The 22,415-nt window shown below is 50.1% G+C and overlaps 1 long non-coding RNA gene across 1 annotated transcript; it reads right to left on the bottom strand.

The window, feature by feature from the left end:
• Positions 1 to 8,249: 8,249 nt before the first annotated feature.
• LOC113978488 lies at positions 8,250 to 22,360 on the bottom strand. Its single transcript, XR_003537591.1, has 5 exons — positions 21,885 to 22,360; positions 21,348 to 21,466; positions 15,134 to 15,288; positions 14,532 to 14,724; positions 8,250 to 8,310 (listed from the first exon to the last, which is right to left on the bottom strand). It is a non-coding gene; the product is annotated as an uncharacterized LOC113978488 (long non-coding RNA).
• Positions 22,361 to 22,415: the final 55 nt, after the last annotated feature.

Below are 22,415 nucleotides of genomic sequence, written 5' to 3'. Positions count from 1 at the left end.
CTGATGCATTTCCCAAAGGAGAAGACTTTTGCCAAGATTACGCTGGTCAAAACCCACCATCAACTATTGTACAAAGGAAGCCACAGTTCCTGATGTTAAGCACATCTAAGACAACGTGCAGAAAAGGCTATAAAACAGTTAAAACACCTAATAAAGCACCGAGGGAAGGGGAGAACATGAATTTTATGTGAGTTCATCATGCACAAAGCATAATTCAATCAAGATAGCAACAAATGTGTGATCCTTCACTGCAAATTCCTCAAATCTTTGTCCTTGACCTTGTCTGAAAGGCTTTGCTTAAACCCTTGAGACTGTGAGTTGAGACAAAAGACAGTCTGTGTCACCCTTTGTTTGGTGACCTGCCCTGACAACCTCATCAGATGATTTTGAGCACTACTTTTATCCAGGGTAGATTTATATGTTGTGCATGAAGCAATCAGGATCTTGCCTTTAGTTCCCCCATATTCACCATTACACAGGAAAGCCTCTAACCTGGACTGGGAATGAGTTAAAAATTTAGGCCTCCTTTAAACCTAAGATCCTGACTCAACTTGCACAGGTTGCCCAGAGAAGCTGGGGCTGCCCCTGGATCCCTGGAAGTGTCCAAGGCCAGGTTGGACAGGGCTTGGAGCAACCTTGGCTAGTGGGAGGTGTCCCTGCCCATGGCAGGGGGTGGAATGAGATGAGCTTTAAGACGCCTTCCAAGCCTGGACTGACAAGGAACACAGGCTGGAGCTGGAATCATTGCAGGAGGCAGGGATCTCCACAGGGCCATACTCATTTGGGCCTATAAATACAAACATTAAGGAGACTCCCTCCAGACTTCAGTGGCTGGTTTGTCATGTGAGGAACATTAAGGAGTACGTGGGCTGCAAAGTCATTCCCATCCTCACAGAAGGGTAAGGGACACTGATTCAGCTCAAGGCTCGGGACAGTGGAATGCTGGACAAGCATCCTTGACCAAGCCCATGTTTAGAGGTGGTGGGAGTGGGGGATGAGGGTTCCTGCACATCCTTTGAAGGGTTTATCAGCAAAACAGCCTAAGAATATCGTCAAGGCTGGAATAAATTAAGACACACATTTTAGAGATGTCTGGGAGGCCCCATAATTTGATGACATCCCAAGTCCTAAGAAAGGCAAGGTGCTGCCACGATGGCATTGCTACTCATGTGTTAAAGGGTCGCAAAATTATCAGTTTTGTGGGTGATGAACAGGAGTAGCAGTTAGGAACTAAATGTATGCAATGTCTAAAGCTCTCCTAATGGTTAATTAATGATGTAATACACAACTTGTAGCACTCAGAAGTACCAACTTAGCACATGACTCAGAGCCTGGGGCTATAGTTATGTCACAGCACACAAATATATCCTCACTATTTGCATTCAGCCTTGTCTAGCCTTGGATGAGGGCCGCTGTACAGATGGACTGATAACGTGAGCTAGGAATGCTGGCCAGTCTAGGAAGCCCTTCACACTTCTTAATGCTTTGGTTCTCTCCAGGTAAATACAGAGGTGTCACCTAAAGAGGTTTCTTCCCCCCTGACATGAGGTTGTAGCCAGGTGGGGGTCAGGCTCTTCTCCCAGGGAACAAGAGACAGGACAAGAGGAAACAGCCTCAAGCTGATGAACTTCAAGGTCCCTCCCAACACTGAGCCCCCCGGTTTGAGCCCATCAGGCTCTTCAGGAACACCTCCAGGAAGGCACTGGGCTGCTCAGCTTTGCCCTGTGCTGTGATGACAGCACGAGCCATTCCCAGGGCTGGCAGCCCTCCATGGTTATTAGCAGCTAATAACCCCAGCATTGCTGGGCCCCATATCACTGCATCTGAGGGCCTTTCAAGAGTTAGAAGAATTTAAGAGTTTGGTTTGCTTTGGCTCTGGAAATCTGCGTGGCTTGATCCTGGACACTCCTTGCAGGGAGACAGGGATGATGGTGGGGAATGAAGAGGCAGAACTTTAAGCCACCCTAATGGCTCCACGATCAACCAGACTGAGTAGAGGTGGGAGGTAGGTAGGGAGGCCTGGACAATTCCCAGTTTTGGACCCTCATTTCGTGAGGCTGTCTCCAGGGAGGATCTGTGCTGAACCACTGCATCTTGCAGACAGTACACTGAAGCCACTGCTTTCACAGAGTCATAGAACTGTTAAGGATGGAAAAGCCCTCTAAGATATTTGAGTCCAACTATTCCCCCAGCCCTGCAAAGGCCACCACTAAACCACGTCACAAAGTGCCACATCCACATGGCTTTTAAATCCCTCCAGGGATGGGGGCTCCACCACTGCCCTGGGCAGCTGTGCCAAGGCTGGACAATCCTTCCATGAAGGAATTGTTCCCAATATCCAACCTAAACCTCCTCTGGCACAACTCAAGGCCTTTCCTTCTCCTCCTGTCCCTTGTTCCCTGGGAGCAGAGCCTGACCCCCCCGGCTCCCCCCTCCTGTCAGGGACTTGCAGAGCCAGAAGGTCCCCCCTGAGCCTCCTTTGCTCCAGGCTGAGCCCCCCCAGATCCCTCAGCCCCTCCTGCTGCTCCAGCCCCTTCCCAGCTCCGTTCCCTTCCCTGCACACGCTCCAGCCCCTCAGTGTCTCTTCCATGAGGGCCCAGAACTGGACACAGCCCTCGAGGGGCCTCAGCTGTGCCCAGCACAGGGGTGGGCACTGCCCTGCTCCTCTGACACACCATGGCTGGGACAGCTGAGGTGCCCTTGGCCTTCTTGGCCACCTGGGCACACCACCTCAGTAACCAGATCCTCAGAAAGTGAGGATCCTCTGTATGATGACAAAGCCTCACTCCCTTCCACCTCCCGGGAGAACTAGAGCCGAGCACCCGCACCGCTCATAACACTCATCCCCACTCCAGTTATCATCCCAGAGCTCCTGCACATCTGGAAAAGCACAGAACAGCCCAGCAAACACTGCTCTGAGCCAGATGCCTTCGCCCTGAGTCACCGAGTGGGACGCAGAGGAAAAGGTGAAAGGCGTTAGTTATTCCAAGGAATTGTGCAACGAGCAAAACAAACCCCAAACACAAATATCACACCCACTGGGGAGGCTGCCTGCCTCCAGGAACCCCACGAGCCAGAACGCCCACGGCAGCTCAGAACCTGCAGAGCCAAGACACACGAGCACGCTTGGACCTCCTGGAAGGAATGTCCGGGCCTGGTGGTGAATTTAAATCATGTCTTAACACACTTCTACCCAAATGCCTCCAGAGCAGCTCACAGTGTTACAGCACGGTGCTCTCCTGTCAGCTTCCTACTGGGAAACACATGGGAGGCTTGGAAATGCAATCCCAGTGCAGCCCTTACTGGCCATGAGTGCAGATCAGAGGGGAACACTCAGCTGCCATCACTTGTGCAGATGGTGTTTCTCCCAAGAGTCCCCCAAAAACCTTCATTGAGGTCAACTGAAATAGTTTTGGGTTTGGTTTTTTTTTTCATTTTTAAGTCAGTCCAGCCAACCAACAAACACTTCAACTACCTACTGCAACTTTCTTTGGCAAAGCTGCATAGTCCTCAGGCAGGCACCCTACAGGTATCCCACTGCTGTGCTCTCTAGCTTGGCCAGTTTTGAATCCCAATATTAGTAAGATTTGCCAGACACTACCTGCTTTTGTTGGCTACTACCCTCTTCCCTGGGGGACTCTTCTCTTTGCTTCGAATCTGGCAGAACAAGTCTTGCTTGTAGATTTATATGGAGGTACATCAAGTTCTCCTTCCAGTATACAAGACTGCATAATCAATTCCTCATGAAGGTCTGTGAAAAAAACTCTATTCTCAGACAGTCTTTTCCATGGAAGGGTTTTTAAATGGTTTCCAAGTTGCTAATATTAAAAAAAAAAAAAGCATGCAAATAATGACATGTTAACAGCTCTGGCAATATATGGTCTGTTCCCAAAGCCACAGCTCACGGGGGTTAACACACAAACCCCAGTGTGCTCCCAAGCCTCCTGTCTGCAAAACCAGAACATTTCAACAGTCCCAGAAACAGGTTGAACAAACCTTTACCAAGAATACACAGGTATCAACTGAGCTGAGCTCACCTTCGAATGAGAGAAATTTGCTGGAAGAGGTCTCTGGTGCCTAATCCAGGACTATTTCCTCCAATTCTGTTTAAGTCAGTGTTTCCAAGAGTTAAACCCCCCCTGGTTTTAGCCAAACTCTCCTTTTATTTAAGGCATAAAGGGAACAATATTTATCATTCAAAGGAACCAGTTCTATTTCACCCCTGCTCCTATTTTTGTCTTCTGCCCCTAGACAGGAGCGTCCCTTCCCTGTGCTAATTAATAGAGGGATAAAGGCACACCTTGGGGTTGAGAGTTTCATAGAAAAGTTAATTACAGATCCTGGCTTTATAATTACCAGTCGAGACGCTCACATTATCTGCCACAGGATCCCCCCAGGCTTTACCTGGCTAGAAAGAAGCAAGGGATGACTTTGAAGGCTGGAGTGAAAGCTGATCTTTACAGAAAGTGTAAGGCATAGAAAGGGCCACCAAAAACCTCCATAACAATAGCATTAGGGGTGACAACAACGGGTCAGAAAGAGACAGAAACACTAATGGGTCACAGACATCATCATGTACTTGCCAAAATTGAAGAGAATGGAGATTGAGACCATAAGAAGATAATTGAACCTGCTGCACTGACAACATGACGTGGAGCTGGGTAGCTGTAAGTCTGTTAAACAGGCTAACTGGAAGGAGATGCAAGATCAGGGCAGAGGGAAAGCTCTGCTCAGACAAGGCAGCTGAAAATGTCAATGTGCAAACTGTGCTACCTGCTCCCAGCTCAGCCCTTGGACCCAGCAACAGAGTGGCTTAAAATGATCAAGACCACTTGTGTACTTCCATCTCCGACCTGCAAACGCTTACATACACACTCTGGTATTTGCTGAGTTGGTGCCTCAAGCTCCCCATTCCATAAATCCTCTTCCCTTTCAGGCTCAAGTGATGGAAAACGCTCTCTGAGCGCACAAAATACTCGCTGAATTCAGAGGGGAACTGCAGTGAGATAATATGGCAGAAAGTCACTGTCTGGAGAATACAAAGGGCTCCTCATTTATAAACCAAACTTTTCATAACCAGAAGATCTGGACAGAAACATCACACTGGCACCCGGGGTTGCATGGACTGGCCTGCCTGGGTTTGACCAGCACCCTGGGAGCTCACACTGCCAGTTTCTGCAGCCTGGGACATCCTTGTGCTGTGTCTTTGCACAGACCATGACTCCTCTGGGGCCCTTTCTATAGGCAATTTTGGGCACACACATCACTTAGAATGCAGTTTAAAGCCAACACCTTACCAATACAGGTTTACACAGCAGGACAAACACCACAGTTCACAGCCTGGTCCTAATCCTCTTCCGTTCCCAAGGTGCTCAGAGCAGCCAGGAGCACAGATCCCAGTTTAAAGAGGAACCATTCATTCCTTAAGGATGTGTTGGTCCATTGTAGAAGTTGTATTTCTCAATGTATTCAAGGCTTTTCCAGCCAATTCCATAAATCAACTTGTTGGAAAAATTGCCCAGAAAAAGAAAAAAGGCAATTAAATGTCGTGTGAGCAACGCAGCCACACAAGCAGGAATTCCTCACCTCGTGCACTCCCAAGGCATTTTTACAGTCCTTGCCATAGAGGCACTCCTTTGCTCCTTGAAAATTGTCTTTAAAAATACCCCGCGAGATTGAAAAAAACTTCCCGAGTGACTGTCACGGGGAAACAAAGCAAGAAAAGGAGAGGGAACGGTGAGTTGTGGGCCACCGTTGGTGGGCACTTGAATGGGAGCCCTGTGCTTGACACCAGTGCCACTCGGAACAAAACCGGAGCCCGGAGCCATTTGTCAAGGGGCACAAACGCACACAAGTGGTGAGAACCTGGCCCTGCTGTAAGAACGTGTCAGGGACCTTTCTGTGGGGCTGTGCCGAGCCCCTGATGGATCGCTGGGCTGGGAGGGCAGCATTGTCAGCAGCAATAATGAGACATCTGGCCCGTTCTCTCTCTGAAAGAGTATTTTGGCTCGGCTGAGACCACATGAGCAGCTCCTTGGACAATGCACAGACTCAGGGTCTCGCTGCCACCGACCCACAGTGCCGGGTCCGTCCTGCCCCGGATCCAGCACCATCCCTCCAAATCCCAGCCCCACCAGCAGCCGGGGGGCCTTTGCCCCTCTCAGGACTGACACCATCACTCTCCACAGCCTCCGGCACCCCGTGGATCCCCCCTCAGAGGTCTCCATGCTCAGGACACCACACCCCAGCTGACACACACACAGGCTCACACAGCACAACCTCTCTGCCTTAAATCTGCCCTCTGGGCACAGGACCATGGAATGGTTTGGGTTGGAAGAGACCTTAAAGCTCAGTTCATTCCACCCCCCTGCCATGGGCAGGGACACCTCCCATGAGACCAGGTTGCTCCAACCTGGCCTTGGACACTTCCTGGGACGGGGCAGCCACAGCTTCTCTGGGCAACCTGAGCCAGGGCCTCACCACCTTCAGCATAAAATATTCCTCCCAATATCCCATCCAACCCTTCCCTCTGGCGTTTTGAATCCATCCCCCTTGTCCTGTCACTCCATCCGGAGAAGGCCCCTCATCATCCCCCAGCCAGAGAGGGAAGGATATGCAGCAGGATGTGAGGATTTTATCAAACTCCCCATCCACAGGTAAACCAGCAGCTCCTGGGAACCCATCCACTCTCCTTCCTGTGCACAGGCAGGACCCAAGGCAGCTGCTCACAGGCACAGCCTCGGGGAAGCAGGCATAAATTATAAAGCCTGATGTGTGTAAAAACTGGAGAGTTTCTATAGAGAATTTCAGTTCTGAGCACTTTTTATCCCCCAAAAATGGAAAGTATAGGGATTTAATACACTAGACAACCCTTCAGCAGCCCTCCCCTGACACCCTACACCCTCCAAGTGATGAGGGGAGCTGAGAGCTCTCTGAGAACGGACTTGGGACATAAAGAAAATACGGGAAATAGAAGCAAAGAAAAGAAAAGCAAAGCAGAGGAAGCAAGAAGAAGGATGTCTGTGTGCTTCAAATACCTCAAAACAGAGGCCCCACTTTGCAAATAGTGTTTCACTGGGGGAGGAAGGGGGAAGGCTGGTTTTCATTTCATTTTCACTTTGAAAACACCATTTTTCCACACATCCACTGAAGTGCAAATTTCCTCCGAAACCATTTAAACAGAGAGCACGTCTCAAAGCTGGGGTTTTCTAAAACACATCTGTTTGAATTTATAGCGCCGTGGTTGAGAGAGCCCCCAGCAGCCCCTCGCCGAAGGAGCCACGAGCAGCATTTCCCAGCACAGCCCCCAAAAACACCCCAGCACCCACCTAGGCACAGCAAGGGAGGCACCAGCACCAGTGGCAGGGAGAGCACAACCCACCAGCTCAGAAGGGGGTGACACAGAGACCGATTTCTCCAGCTCCAGCCTTGGCATGGCCCGTGCCAGCTGGGAAGAGAGATAAGGAGCGGCTGCTGGGGTGTGGGGGTGATAAATGGGGTGCTCACACAGCCCCCAGCTCTGACCACCAACACCTCTGCAGCTGCCGGCGCATCCGGAGAGCCCATCTCTCCATCCTGCTGGGAGCAGTGCAGGCAGCCCCAGGCAGGATGTGGGGATAATATGAAGGGAAGAGGGATATCACCCATTGCTGCACCTTCCCAGCTCCTCCTTCCGTGCGCTCCCCACAGGCCCTGGCTCAGCACCCGGCTCAGGCAGATGGTTTGTACAAACAGCTCACGCAGGGGGGAGGTCTGGAAGCCTCTCCAAATTCCCTGCTGGCACAGCAGCAGCCTCCCCCTTCCCAGCTGGCAGTTGGCACGGACAGCACTGCACGCCCCGAGCCCTGTTCCTGCAGCTGGAAGGGCCCCGGTCCCCAGGCTGGCAGCTGCAGCCGGTGGCAGGGATGCCCAGGGGAAGCAGGTGGCTCCTTCCCAAGGGCTGGGTGGGAATGCTGGCACCCAGGGCTGACAGGGCCTCTGCAGAGAGGTGACCCGCTGGCTGTGGGCCCAGTGACAGCGTCTGGTGCCCTGACAAAGGAGCTGTGCAGCCCCAGCAGCATCAGCTGTGGGGGCTCAGCTCTGGGGCACTCCATGAGGCTCCTCTGCCCACTGACAGCTGAAAGGAGGGACACAAAACACCTCTCCAAATCTGCTCCTGCAGAAGGAGATGTGCCAGGCACCAAGCTGCCTGCAACAGGACAAGGACATGCAGCCCCTCCCAATTCCCCCTGCCCCTCCACAGCTCACCTTCCAGGCTCACAGCATTCCCATCCTTGGCTGTGGAGACCTCCATCCCAGGGCCATTCCGACCTGTAAAACCAGGAGTTTGGGGTGAGACAGACACCAGGCCCCAGCTCAGTAGCACAGTTGCTGCTCCTTTCCTGGAAATTTTAAGGTCCACGGGTTTTGTGATGCCAAGGAGTTCTTTGGCACTCAGTTGAATGTATTTAATGCAGCCTGTGGAGCAAGCAGCCCATGGTTAATGCACCCAGAATGGCTCGTGACTGTCTACTGGGAAGACATGAAGAGGGCAGTAATTCATCCAAGTCCACTCTGCTGTGCACATTCCCACTGTTCCAAGGAAGAGGTCATGCCCTCTTTTTCCTTTTCACCAGTACCCTGTGCCTCTGGTCTCCCCCTCTGCCCTTTGCCAGGTGCCAAGAAGGGCCCACAAAGCCCTTTTACTTTATTTTTCTTTACCCCCCTCCAAAGCTCCCTGCAGCTGTTGCACAGCGAACTCAACATGCTGGGCTGAGCAACCTACGATTCCCTACTCCGTGCCCTTGAAACCAGATGGCAAGCCAAAGTTTTCTCTGACAAGCAAAGGAATCAGAACTGACATGACTGGAAAAAACAAGCTCAATTCCTCTTGGCAGGATATTAATTTAGAAATCTCTGGTGTCATCGCCCCAATTCACAATGAATTTGAGTCCAAGCTTTCCTAGTGCCAGACGACACAGAGATTTGACAGAGAAGGTAATTGGAGGAAATGGCTTTGTAATCCAGCTATTGTGCTGGCAAGATCCAGCTCTCCTCAAGAACAAGGTTCACTTCTTAGCATGGCTGATTCATCAGCATCTATTTGTCCCCAGTGCCTCTTGGTTTTCCTCTGCCCGGCAGGGATGGCATGGACCCTTCAGAGCAGTGCCACAGGTGTGCTGGGCATCCAGGCTTTCTGCAGCCTGGGAGGTGGCAGCAATGGAGTGGTGAGTCCTGCAGGGTGAACACTCCAAGTGTCCAAGGGGCATGGGAAAGAGCAGGATGGAGGGAGTCTCATGGTCCACGCACCCCTTGGGGAGCAAACACACCAAGCAGACGGAGCCAAGCATCACCCGTGGTGGGTGCCTGTGCCATGCCAGTGGCAGGAACAAGGATGGAAATGTTCACGTGGGAGCAATCCCACTCAGAGAGCCCCACGGCCTCCATCCACTCCACATAACTGGGTGGGTGGGTGGGAAAACCTGAATTGGGGCAGAGTTTGGAGCAAAGCTTGTAATCACATCCCCAGTGACGTGGCCAGGAGCACAGAGCCCACAGAAAAGATTACCATGGGGTTACCTGCCAGACAGGTCCTAAGCACTGCATCACAGGATCACAGAATGGCTTGGGGTGGAAGGGGCCTGAAAGACCTTCTTGTTCCACTCCCCTGCCATGGGCAGGAACACCTTCCACTAGACCAGGTTGCTCCAAGCCCCATCCATTCTTATCCTTCTCCGAAAAAGTCACTGCAGACAAAGGCTGCATCAGGCAGGGGGAAACCAGCATCAAAGGGCAAAAGAGTCTGCCCTGCTCCCACCAGGAAAAAAGGAAAAAGAAAAGGGGGGAAACAGGGTGCAGAGGTTCCAGAATGTGTTCTGAGAGCTGAGCAGCACTTGACTAGAAATGTTCATGAACGATTCTACGTACACAGGTCCCAGATCTCCATTTGCAGCACCTTCCCACTGCTTTAATAATAACCATTAATAATAACAATCATTTTACTGACCTGCATATTCCTGCCATTCCACTAATTACTCTGTTTTTCCAACTTGCTGGCTGGTGAGCTGCTCAGGATGGATGTTGGATCCACTCCCAAGCTGCGCCTCCGAGATCTGATCATTTGGTGGCTGGGGCAGTGTGAAACCCTACCCCTGCTCGCTCCATCAATCCCACCAGTGCCCTGACATCCCTTTGGGAACCCTGTTAAAATGAGCCCTTCAGAAGGCTCCTCTCCATTTAAATAACTTGGAGGATGGAGCATAGCTGCAGTCTAACATCCCCTGCTATCTGAATATATCCTTTAGCTCCATGACCTGATTCCCCGAGTGCACGCAGAGCCAGTGATTTTGTGGAGGAGGAGGAGGGGAAGAGCTCAGTTATTTTTCTTAATCTGCTAGCAAAAAAATATTAGGATAGTAAACAGCCAGCAATCACCCAGGAATGCCTGGGAGAGCTCTTACCTACCAGCATGCAGATCCCTCATCTGGAATTCATTTATTCACGTTCGCTATTGATGCTATTCAACTACACAGCTGGTTGGGAAGGACATAGTCAAAAGAGACCTGAAGTTATTGAAGAGGCCAGTCTTCACTGGCAATGTCACCTCTGGAAATAATGAATCCTGGAGGTCTCTCAACCTCCTGGAGATAAGAATGCACACAAAAAGGTGCCCCGTGGGTTTTATTCTGTATCCCATTTTGCTGATAATTCCCTCAGAAAGCTTTCCTAATGCTGAGGATCACCTGCATCTCATTCAATTACATCCAATAACTTAAACTGCTGGAGCAAACCCACTTCAGATAGAATCATTTTGAGGTCTGAAGAATTCCCACAGCCTGGTGAAAAACGTAGATCTAATTTGTATGTTCCCCTCAAGTGCTGTCTTACATATTTTGCCATGACCCATCTGTAGGTATGCACAGTCCTTCACTTTGCTTACTCTAAGAGTGGGTCCTACAGGGTCAGGAAAGCACAAGGGACGTTGCCTAAGCTCTAGTTTTGGGGGTGTAAGTGGAAAATCCAGGAGGAAAGCAGATGCCTCCAGGGAGCCCCTCCATCATGCCTTTCCCCAGGCAGCTCACACTCTGCACTACCCTGGGAAGGGACCACACAGACAGGTTGAAGGGGAAAAAAAAAGCACATGAAGATCATGGAAGTCTCAGGGCAAGTAAATTACTGTTAATTGTGAGATATTTGATTGCAAGAAGCTCCAGATGGCCAGCCATCTGTTTTTTATTATAAAATTAAACAAGATTAACCCAAACAGGATTTCCTCAGCATTCTTCTCTGACTGGCTCACAAATACATCTTTAACACCTATGCTACAGATACAGCACAATCAGAAGCTTTTCCTGCCTTTCCCTAATCTACTTGGGCTAAATACTCTGCTGAGTAATGCCCTTGCACGGAAAGATTTCCAGCAGGATTGAAAAGAAGCAGGGAATGGACTAATTAAGAGAGGAGAGAACTGGGAAATGTCAGTTCAAATAGAAGTAACCCCTCCCTTTTCCACTGCTGTGACCAAAGGCTGGTTAGAAGGGCACAGGCACCTGGGCAGGGGAGTTGCCAAGGGCAACAGGTTGCCAGAGGCGATGGCAGCAGGGATACCAACCTCTTCCCAGGATGGGAAGGGACAGAACAGCAGAACTGGGGAGAGTGGCCAGAGCCCCTGCCCTCTGTCTGTCTCCTCTGAAAGGCAGCAGTCAAAAACATCTCTCCCTACAGTGCCTCTGCAAGCCCAGGAATTTTCTTTGCCTTCTTACACCTATGCCAACAAGCTTCAGGCATTTCCTCCTTGCCCTGGCATCCTCTGCATCGCCAAAACACCCCCCCTGCCCCTGTCCCTGGAAGGGCAGCACTGCAGAAGCTGGGTTTTGCTTTGCATGATTAGTGACAACGATGCCTTCCACAAGCTTTGGCCATTCTTTGCTCCAAGGTACATAAATCCTGAGACCAAGCCCTGCAGAGAACAGCTCAGACAGATTTTGCTGAGCGGGGCTTGCAGGACCCGCTCATCCAGCGAGTTTTCTGCCCTCAGGTACTAAATCTGCTCTGGGAGTCAGTCAGCTGCCTCTGCTGCCCTCCCTGGAGGCTGGGCTGCCACCAAGGTGGCCTTCCCGAGCCCACCCAGCCACCCTCTGCCCACCCCGAGCCCGTCCCCCTGCGAGCCTTTCTCATGCAGATCACACATGTCTGCATTTGTTCGAAGCAAATCGGTTGTGAAATGAACATAAAGGGTGTTCCACGGGAGATGTCCCCCTGCATCAGCCCCCAGAGTAAATCCCCAGGACAGGATGCATCCAGAAACTATCCATAATACCTCACTCACACCCTCCTGTCTTATCATGTCTGGGCAGAAAACCTGTTGGGAGAGTTTAGTTGCCCATCAGCCAACAGACAAGTGCTGGGGCTCCAGCTCACGTAAACATGATTATTTTTTGCGTTTAACTTTGAATATCTTCAATTGCAGGGCTACCCTGGAGGGAAAAATGCCATGGGCTCCTTTTTGGGAGAGCAGCCAGCCAGCTCCCTGCACCCAGGCTGTCTCCATTCCTCCACTGCTGCTCCCAGAGGCTGGAAAACACAACAATTCCTCCTGAAGTCCAACATGAACCTCCCCTGGCACAGCCTGAGGCTTCCCTCTCCTCCTGTCCCTCGTTCCCTGGGAGCAGAGCCCGACCCCCCCCCGGCTCCCCCCTCCTGTCAGGGGGTTGCAGAGCCAGAAGGTCCCCCCTGAGCCTCCTTTGCTCCAGGCTGAGCCCCCCCAGCTCCCTCAGCCCCTCCTGCTGCTCCAGCCCCTTCCCAGCTCCGTTCCCTTCCCTGGACACGCTCCAGCCCCTCAGTGTCTCTTCCATGAGGGCGCAGAACCAGACCCAGCACTCCAGGATGATTTCAGGTGAGCCCCAGGCATACCCCAGTGGTTCATCCAGATCTTAACATATTCTAGAAACCCTATAACTTCCTCCATTTTGGGATATGGTCTGTCTCTAAAAAGAAAAAACAAACGGCCTTAAACACGATAAAAGCATGAACTACAAACTCATCACGCTTCCAGCCAGCTCAGCACTTCCTCCTGGAAGCCACCAAATGGAGATAAGGTTCCCCCAATGACAGGCCACTGATCTCTTTGTGGCCAAAGCCCTCAGGCTTGCAAAAATGCAAGGACAGCTCAGAGGAAGACACTGGAAAGGTAAAACATGGTCCATGTAGAGGCATATTCAGGGAATTAACTGAAAAGCTCTAACAGTTTCCCTTCTCTTCCCCTTGCCTTTTCCACAAGAGCCAGGCTTGCTTCAAGGTGGAAAAATGATTTGGCTTTCCACAGTTTTATTCTCAGAAGTGACTGTTCCACTCTGAGCTGGTACTACTCCAGAAGAACTTGGTCCAAGGCAGACACCTCAGCTGGAAAACTCCAACCCCCACAGGCAAAGGTGTGTGGGACTGAGAGGACATCCTGTCCTGTTCTCGGATGGAGCAGGGAACTACTAGATGAGTAATATGCCACACTACACACTCAAAAAGCACAGTTTCAACAGCTGCCTGGAAATGAGGGGAACAGATGCTCTGACAAGAGCCCTGCACAAAATGTTTCCTCTGCCAAGTAAGTAAAGGAAACCTATTTTTTGCTTTTAAAGGCAGACCCCTGGAAATGAGGTATAAAACTGACTTCAGAGCATTCCCACTACTTTCTTGTCTTTCCAGCAGAGCATCCTCTGGGCTGGGCTTTCAGTGACAGTCACTCCTCCCCAGCCAGCTGGGGAGACGCCCCAGGAGGTGGAAGCACACACGAGAAAACATAAAATAAAAGTAGTTAAAAAAAATTACAAGCTTTTTAATCAATGATTTATCCATGCCAGGTACTCCTCTATCTAACCAGATGCTTCCAAGTGTCTGGCACTGGAGTAAAACCCATAATTTTATCACATGATATATTAGTAACCTGTATTAGACTTGCAAAAACACAACTGGCTGCTGTTGGTGAGGGAATAAAAAGTCACTGGATTGGACTATAAAACAAATAGCCCTGGTGTTATCTTGGAGGGGTTTCTTAACCAGCTGGTTCAGTCTGTCAAACATGGATTGTAAGGGGACAGTGGGCAACTCTGGCTCTCAGGAGCTGCCTGGAGAATGTGTTTTCAGGGATGACAGACAAGAGAAGAGACCTTCACATCTTTGTAAGCAGCTGGGAAGCTCCCACCTGAGCAAGGATCACCTCCCAAGGGGCTTTCAGACAGAGGGGAGTAGGAACTGGCCTCCACCAGAACAAGGTTTGCTGCCAACAGCGGGCCCAGAACTCCTGCAACGTCTCACAGCATTTGATAGCACAGGGAGCACAGCACATGGCTTTTATCAGCTGGAAAAACCAGCACTGACACAACTGGGGAAAAACAGATATGTTTTTAGCCTGAAGAGTGGCTTGCCTGTTTTTCCCAAATCTATTGGATAATCTAACGAGAGATATTGCTTCCGACAAACCTCGGCGAGGCTGTGGGAATGCTGCAGGCAGCAGGACCACCAGAGAATAAGGGAGGGAGCTGTCCTGGAACACTTACCAGCTACAAAATGGCTTTTACAAAGCATCATCCCTTGTCATGTTCCTCAAGGGGCCCAGAGAAATGATCCTCGACAGGAAGGGACGTGGCAAAGCTGAGCAGAGAACTTGGTGCTGGCTGTTGGGATTTCAGGGGCCGGCTCGTGTGGAGCCGTGTCTGCAGCACCACAGATAGCACAGGGTCCTGTTCCTGGCTGCAAGGCAGAGATAAGGCTCCTGGAACTGGTGGAAACACAAGTTTCCCAGCTCCAGGTTTGCAGGAGGAGGTCAAGAAGACCCCAGGAGGCAGAGGAAGAGTACAGTCAAGCAAAACACCTCAGGTGAGTTTTATCTATCCTGATGAATACGGTGCTGGTTATCAAGCAGATGCTGCTGCTAAAAACAGCCTCTCAGTTCAACACGGGCTTCTCAGCTCTCCCAAATGCAAGCTCTCATCTTCAGCCCTTGCAAATGAACAACAAGAGCAACCAGAGAGGCTGCGCACTACGAAACAGCCCCCACACCACCTCAGCTGACTCAAAACCAGAACTGGATGTGTTTCTGGTTAAGATGGCATCTTAACTTACATCTTAGAGCAGCAAAGGGGGAAAAAACCCTCTTTACCTGTGAATCACAAGTCCTGGAAACAGTCAACAGCTTTGCTGTTCCCACATCAGTTGTCTCCATCCTTCTCCTCCGAGGCATGGGATGATGGGTTACCTCAGAGTCTTGTTTGTAATCATTCTCCCTCAGTGTCTTCCTCTAATGCACAACTTTGGCTGTCAATGGAAGGGGGAAGGTGGTTAAATCAGCTTCAGGTGACTCCCTGCAGGAAGGTCTGTGTAACACAAACCCAGCCACTTGCAGTTCCTTTGGAGTTCCCTTTTCCATCACCCTGCAAGCTGAGACACTTTTAGCTCCTAAGCACAGTGGATGTAATCAAATGCCTTGGAAAGTGGGAAGGGTTGATCACTTACCCCAGGAAAGGAGCAGGGATTTGTGAGATCCCAGATAATAGTTCTGGTGCTGTATGTTACCACATTATACACCCCCAGCTTAATATTAATATAAATATACCATATACCATATACATATATATAGTACAAACAGCATAGAGACAGGACAAGCCCTGAGAGAGCTCATGGACCCCTTGAAGGTCCCACAGTCTGACCTTACAAGTCAGAATTAGTGACACCCTACTGGCTCCAGCCAGGCCAAAATTTCTTGCCCTGGGTATCAGCCACGGGCACAGGAGTGGGCAGGATGGGGACAACAAGCTGCTGATGCATGGGATGTCCCATCATTTTCAGGAGCCACAGTTGAGCTGGAATAACACTCCCCACGTGGAAGCAGATGCAAAGATGCATCACCAAAGAGAAGGACCTGCTAAACCTGACTCCTCATCCTAAGCATTTGCTTCCTTTCACAGTGTGTGTGACAACAACTCATCTTTGGGCCGACACCATCTCCAAAGGGGCCTTTGCCTGCGGAGACTTTCCTTGGAGCAAATGGGAAGCAGCCTCCCCTTCCACAGACACCTCCCAGGCCCAACACACCACAGGCAACAAACTGCTGGTCCCACAGAGCAGAGGGGAGTCAAGAAACCTCGTATGAAGAAGTCCAGGCTGAGAGGTGTCTGGGACCTTGTCACTGCCACGAGGTAAAGAGGTTGTCAACAAGATCTACGGCAAACCTTGGGGAGAAGGCCACGTGTACAGAAGCACTCACCCACCACGTGAGTAAATCCCATTTAATTCCACCAAACTGCCTGGACCAGACTTTCCAGACACATAAATGAATATAGCACACTGATGCCAACAGACACTGGAAATTTTACACCTGGAGACATTCTCAACCCTTATACAAGCAGCACCTGGGCCTGAATACAGCTTGAAAAATTTCCAGCTCTACAAAAGCAAATCTACCTAAATAAAGCATGAGACTACTGCAAGCCTATGATTTTAGAGTCATTGTGGAGCTGAACCTGTCTCACAGTCTGGTTTTTGTCCTTTATTAATCATTTTCATGGGCCTTTGCACTTTTGAATTCCAGCCTGACTGGAAGCAGCAAATGCTGGAAACCTCAGAAAGTTTTTCAAAGTGTGAAACCCCCACTGCCTGGAGAAGGTTTAATGCACTTCAAGTTTGCATTCAGACATTCAGGGGCTGAGCCAAGTAGTCACCCGTCTCAGACACTCAGGATGTTCACCTGTCTGAGAGTTTTCAACCTGAAATCCAGGCTTTCATCTTGAAGTAACTTTTGCAGAAGCAGGACCAAGAGATCACCAGTTGCAAAGGAGTGATGGGGCTGAGATGGTGCCCAGAGAACAGCTCGTGATAGCAAACTATCAGGGCTGCTGATGCTTTTTTCACTGAACACCCACTTCTCATCCTTTCCCAGGGATCTCCTAGGCTCCAACACCCTCATCCCATAATCAGATTGAGCAAAGAATGCCTGGCATTCACTCTGCAGACAGACACAACTCAGGCAAGGTTTAGAAAGCCCCAAGTACTGCCAAACTCAAAGGTGGGTGAGCAAAGCTGCCTCTCAGCCAGGAGAGTCGGAGCGTGCACAGGGAAGAGCCTCCCTCCCTCCCTCCCTCCCTCCGCTATTTTATTCTCCTGGCATACAATGAGGACTATTCTCTCCTGGAAAGAGGAATCCAAAACACTCCAGCATTTCATTGATGGGCTGCAGAGGGAAGGTATGGATTCTCCTCAGCCAGCCAGCTTCCCATGGAAGCAGCCGTGGAGAACTGGTGGAGCTGAACCAAGAGGAAGCGGCGCCGGTGGCTCTCTGGAGCTTTCAGAGCCGGTGTTTCCGACTCACTGCCCCCCTCGCTCCTCCAAACCCCTCAACCAAAAACCCCGCATTCACTGGCCAGACAGGACAGGAAAGGAGAGAAAAACCCTCTCCCCATCACCATCCTCTTTGTAAAACCACCACCCACCAAAGCAATGGCACAGCCTTGAAAGCGAAGCCAGGCCCTGCAAGGAGCTGGCTGGGTTAGAGACAAGAGCTCTGACGTAGTCAAGGGCTCAGCATCTCCCACACAGAGCAGGATTCCCATGTCTTTCATCCTGCTTTGGTTTTAGAGTGAGGCCACAAGGAAAAAGAGAGCCAGGAGACAGTGGGGCTCACAAGCTGCTCCATGAAAACACATCCTGCATTTAGCTGGTGTGGTCTCAGGTATTTTACCAGCCCTTGGTGAAAGGAAGCAAAAATTATTAAAATGCTCTCCATAGGAAGTTCATGGGGCTGTCATGGGTAATCCTGAGCTGAACAGTCATTACCCAGGACAGCAAGGGACAACAAGGTTGCAATGGGATGCCTGGAGGAAGGGAGAAACCTTTCCTTCCCTCTCACCCCTGGTTACTGGTGACCAGGGATATGACCCAAGGGAATGCCATGAAGCTGAGTCAGGAGGGTTAGGCTGGATATCAGGGAAAAGTTCTTGCCCAGAGGGTGGTTGGGCACTGACCAGGCTCCCCAGGGCAGTGGGCACAGCACCAAAGCTGACAGAGCTCAAGGAACGTTTGGACAGTGCTCGCGGGGACAGGGTGGGATTGTTGGGGTGTCCTTGGCAGGGCCAGCACTTGGACTCAATGACTCTTGTGGGTCCCTTCCAGCTCAGGAGATTCTATGGTTCACAGCATATGAATCTATGGTAACAACACCCCACAGACCTAAACCAAAGCAGCCTGTTTGAGGACATCCCAGAGGATGCCTTAGTGCAGTCTGAGACCCCTCATCAACCCGTGGCAAGCGCTGGGACCAGCAGGGCTCTCCCATCTCAAAGCCCACCTTTATCCAGCTTCAGCAGGGCTGGGAGGTGAGGCACAGCCCAGCTCAGTGGTTTCACTCTCCAGGGACTCCCACGACCCAAGCCCTGAACAACGAGGACGTTCCAGATGTCATGTGCCCGTCGGACTAAAACCCGCGGCATCACCCGACGGACACGGAGCTGATGGGAACAGATCTCGGAGAGCTGGTGGGGATGGGAGCTGTGACCCCGAGCTGCACATAGACCCACCCTGACCATGACTTGGGCTCATTGTTCATCCCGATTCCCCGCTGCAGGAGACGCAAATGTGCCTGTAGGTGGCCCAGAAACACTGGCTTATTAAAAAGAAAAAGGGAGGGGAAAAAAACCCCCAGAATGAATGCAGCGTCTGTCACCCTTTTGCAGAATTGTTATTTTTTTTGTCTGTAGTTGGTGCTTGTTTTCCAAAGATTTACATTTTTATGTGTGTGTCATTCGCTTTTCATGCATTTGGAGACCTCAGAGCTTAGAAATTCAAAACACTTGTCAGTCACGTCAATCCTTTTGGACAAAACAGAGCTGCCACTTGGATGGGTAAAAAAAAAACCACAACAAAACAACAAACAAACTGCACTTTTCTCTCAAGCTGTGACTCGGTCACCCTGCTCAATGCAAGCAAGACAATGTTTAGAGAAAGCAAAAAGAAAGATCTGAGTTTTCATACTCATCGGTGGAACTAAATTGATTAAGGTCATTTCCTAGGTAGGTTTGAAATCTTCTGCAACAATTTTTTTTTTTTTAAAGAAAAAGAAAAGTGTCCCCTCCAAAAAAGGGAAAAGTCACTACTGCAAAAACATTAAATCTGCTTGGGTAACTCAGAATATATGTTGGCAAGGCAACATATCTCAGCTTGAACAGTAAACCTGCTATGTCAGAGGCTCTGCCTCATATGAAAGAGACTTGGGTTTCAATATATCATGCTGAATTTACTTCTTTTCAGCCTTTCATGGCAAAGTATTTGATGTCTCTCCTTTCACTGTTGCAATCGATAGGGTGACCTTATGTAAAAGTTTCCTGACCTTTGCTGTTGTAGGTATTGTTCTGTTAAAATGTAATTTAACTCTTTTTCTTTAGTCTGGAAATAGCACTGTACAGAGAGCAAACATGAGAGGGGGCTGGGATTTTTCCCCTGTTAACCTAAAGGCAAGAGGCAACATCCATCATCAGAGTTGGCTTCAAACCAGCTGATGTCAAGCAGCATCATCTGCTGAGTCTGGTTGGTTTCCCAGTGCTTCCCTGTAAAGATATCGACCTGCTGGTAAGGTAAATAACTCAAAAAGCCTTACTCTGATGCTCACTCCAGTGCCATCCTGCTCAAGATTTTAGGACTGAGTGGCCTCCCTGGGCTCACATCACTGGGATGTTGGTATCTCTTTGGCCCTATGAAGTTTTCACAGTTCCAGGACAGAGAGCTTTAGCAAGGGCCTTGCACGTATTCCACATGATGCCAGAAAAACAAATAGATGGAGACTTACATGAAAAAAATTAATTGTTTTCAAACAGCAACTACCAAAGTGGAAGAAGATGGGTTTTGCTCATGACAGTGGGTGCTACAAAGTCAGCCACATGTTTTGGAATTACAGCTGGATTATCCACCCCAGGATCTTTGTGAGCCTGGTTTGAATCACATTATAACCCTTTAATGCAAGTACTTCTGTGAAAGCAAACTCACACTGTTGCTGTCTGTTGTGCTGCTGTTATTCCATCCCTCATTTGGGCTGTGTGTGGGTATTACACCGCATTAGTGATGCAGATGTGCACGTCGCCACTCACACCCAGACATTTGCACAGGATTATGGCTAAAATTCCTGATCCTACTTATAAAAAGCCCCATAAATCCAGATAGCTCCTTTTAAATCAGCAGCATTATCCCACTGTAAATCCGGGGTGTAAGTCAGAGCAGGCTCTGGCTCGGATGCTCTTCAGCCACACACCACAATGGAGCAGGGAGGCTGAAGCAAACCCTGGGCCTCGTACACATCAGTTCCTCCCCAAACACATCCCCATCGCATCATGCCCTGCTCAGCCCACACCCCATCACTTTTAGAGTACCAGCTCAACTCTCCTCATCCAGAAACTCTCTGAAACAGAATAAAGAGCCGGCTTTGGCAGCGCCGCCGCCCCCACGTGCTTCAATATTGCTCACAGCTGAGTTATTTCGTGCTTCTTAGGAACTTTAACTGGCTTTTATGCTCAGTGAACTCATGAAAGGCAAGTATCTAAAGTCAGCAGCACTGAAACGATGAATTAGCACAAGGAGAAAGAGGGCAGCTGGGCGTTCCTCACAGTACATTACCTAGATGGTTGCCAGAGGAGCTGATTTAAAGTCACTGTGCTACACCTGAATGTCGTTTATGGCTCATAAAAGGAAATCTGTGTTTAAGTAACAATAAAGCAGGACTGCACTTTCTATGTACGAGAAGAAATAAACCCTTTCTCGCAGAGCAGATAAATTTTTATTTGCTCAGTGCCTGGCTCAGGCTCGTGGAGATGCTTTCAGCCAGAAAGCCCAAGAGTTAAGCAGGAGGACTCGCTCCAACGTGGCTTATGTTTGATTTTTACTTATTTTCCACCCAAGCCTTAACAGTGAATTCGAGCTCCTGGCAAAGGCAAGACCTGAACCCCCACATACAACTGTAGCTGCCAGAGGAAGAAAGGAGATCCCCAGGCACAGGCAGCCACAAAGCCACAGCAGGAAAAGCGGGGACCCTTCGTAACACAGAATCATTGAGGTTGGAAAACACCTCCAAGGTCATCGAGTCCAACCTGTGCCCAATCCCCACCTTGTCACCCAGCCCAGAGCACCGAGTGCCACGTCCAGTCCTTCCTTGGACACCTCCAGGGATGGGGACTCCACCATCTCCCTGGGCAGCCCCTGCCAATGCTCAACCACCCTATCCATGAAGAAATTCTTCCTGAACACCCCAAGTTCCAGAGTTGGGACATTTGACCAAACAAGGTGACAGCTGCCATCACATCAGTCACATCTATCTGCAACCTCCCATTTTCACTCACCTGTTATCTGCTGACAAATTCCCTCATATCAGACTCCAAGGGGTCCATATTCACATTTTTGGTCTCAGTACAAACACCATCTGGGGTATTGTATCACACAAAGCCACGAGAAAAGCTTCCTAGAACACAGACATGTTTTTTCCTATTATACCTCTGCTACAGTTTGATTTTGGAGAATTTTTTGCATGAAAACAAAGTCCTAATGAGAAATATGCAACAGTGACAAACTCCATCCTTCTGTCCCCCTGCACTGTTCTGCACTCCACCCATCTCCCACCCTCTGCCCACCACCCCCCTTATCACAGAGCCATGGCCACCTCGGGGCCACCCACCACTGCTGATCCCTGCAGAGGACCTTGTTCCCCCTTGCACAGCCCAGTGCTGCTGGTGTGTGGGGGTGCTGCCTTCCAGCTCCCCTCGTCCTTCCAAGGGCCAAGGAGACAAGGTGGGTGCTCAGCCTCAGGTCTTTCCCTCTGAGGAGCTGGAAAGGACCCGTGTGTGCACGATACAGTTGTTGGTCAAGGTCCTGACCTTTACCTGCTCTCTGTCTGACCCTGCTTTTGCAAAAAGGCACTGTTCCACCATGATCCACCTCACCAAGAGGCCTGGAGACTTTATCAGTCTGGTCTCTGCAGCAGGTCTGCAGGATCTCCCCAACACTCAGCACCACCCATGGTATCTCCAGGGCTGACACTGTGCTGTGAATACCAAACTGCAGAGAGAAAAAAAATATCCATGAGCTTCTGCCAGTCCAAACCAGCTACAGCACCACGTGAAAACAACACACTGTCTGAGAGGAAACCTGATCTGAAACAGTTCTGCTGCTGCAAACCCAGCAACACCCCGTGGATGGATGGGAAGGGGGTGCCAGAGCTGTATCCAGCACCTTTGGAGAGGACACAGAGCGATGCTGAGGCATGGGAAACAATGCCCAGCTAAAGCAGGAAATTAATTTCTCAGCATAACCAATTTTATCTGTCAGCATGAGGGAGCACTTCCCTTGCAGTTCAGCAGTACCTCAAGAAGGGCTCACAGGAAGCTCAAAACATCCATTGCTTATAAGAAGCA

The sequence above is a fragment of the Neopelma chrysocephalum genome, unplaced genomic scaffold, assembly GCF_003984885.1.
Source record: "Neopelma chrysocephalum unplaced genomic scaffold, ASM398488v2 Primary Assembly neopelma1_335, whole genome shotgun sequence".
Classification (NCBI taxonomy): domain Eukaryota; kingdom Metazoa; phylum Chordata; class Aves; order Passeriformes; family Pipridae; genus Neopelma; species Neopelma chrysocephalum.
Note: the sequence above shows the minus strand (reverse complement) of the source record. Positions and strands in the feature narration are given on the sequence as shown.